This window comes from Dipodomys spectabilis, unplaced genomic scaffold (genome assembly GCF_019054845.1).
Source record: "Dipodomys spectabilis isolate Male_0828 unplaced genomic scaffold, ASM1905484v1 ptg000103l, whole genome shotgun sequence".
Taxonomy (NCBI): Eukaryota; Metazoa; Chordata; class Mammalia; order Rodentia; family Heteromyidae; genus Dipodomys; species Dipodomys spectabilis.
This window is the reverse complement of record NW_024870780.1, coordinates 666,279-666,937: the sequence shown is the minus strand read 5'-3', so window position 1 is coordinate 666,937 and position 659 is coordinate 666,279.

The following is a 659-nucleotide window of genomic DNA, read 5'->3' as shown; positions in this document are numbered from 1 at the left end:
GCTGTTTAGATCTGCAGTTTCTCTGTTGAGTTTTTGCCGAGTTGATCTATCTAGTGGGGAGAGTGTGGTGTTAAAATCCCCACCAATTAATGTCTTTGGATCTATATGGGATTTGAGGGAAAGTAGTGTTTCTTTGATAAATTTGGGTACTCCTTTGTTTGACGAATAGATATTTAGAATTGTAATGTCCTCCTGAAGGAGAGATCCTTTAATTAGTATGTTGTGACCTTCTTTATCTCTTCTCACGAATTTTAATTTGAAGTCTATTTTATCTGATATTAGGATTGCAACTCCCGCCTGTTTATGGGGTCCGTTGGCTTGGTAGATTTTGTTCCAGCCTTTAACATTGAAAATGTGTTTGTTTTTACGGGCAAGATGTGACTCCTGCAGGCAGCAGATAGAAGGGTCTTGTTTTTTAATCCAACTAGACAGTCTATGTTGCTTAATTGGAGAGTTCAGTCCGTTAACATTAAGAGATAGGACTGAGAGGTATTTGGGAGTTCCTGCCATGTTATCTACCTTCTTGTGGGCTGCGAAAACTGGGTTCTTCCTATGGTTCTTGGATTCTCAGTTTGGGTGCAGTTTCTTGGCCTTTGTTGCGGTCTTGTTGGTTTCCTATGTGTAGGAAATCTTTAAGAATCTTTTGTAGTGCTGGTTTG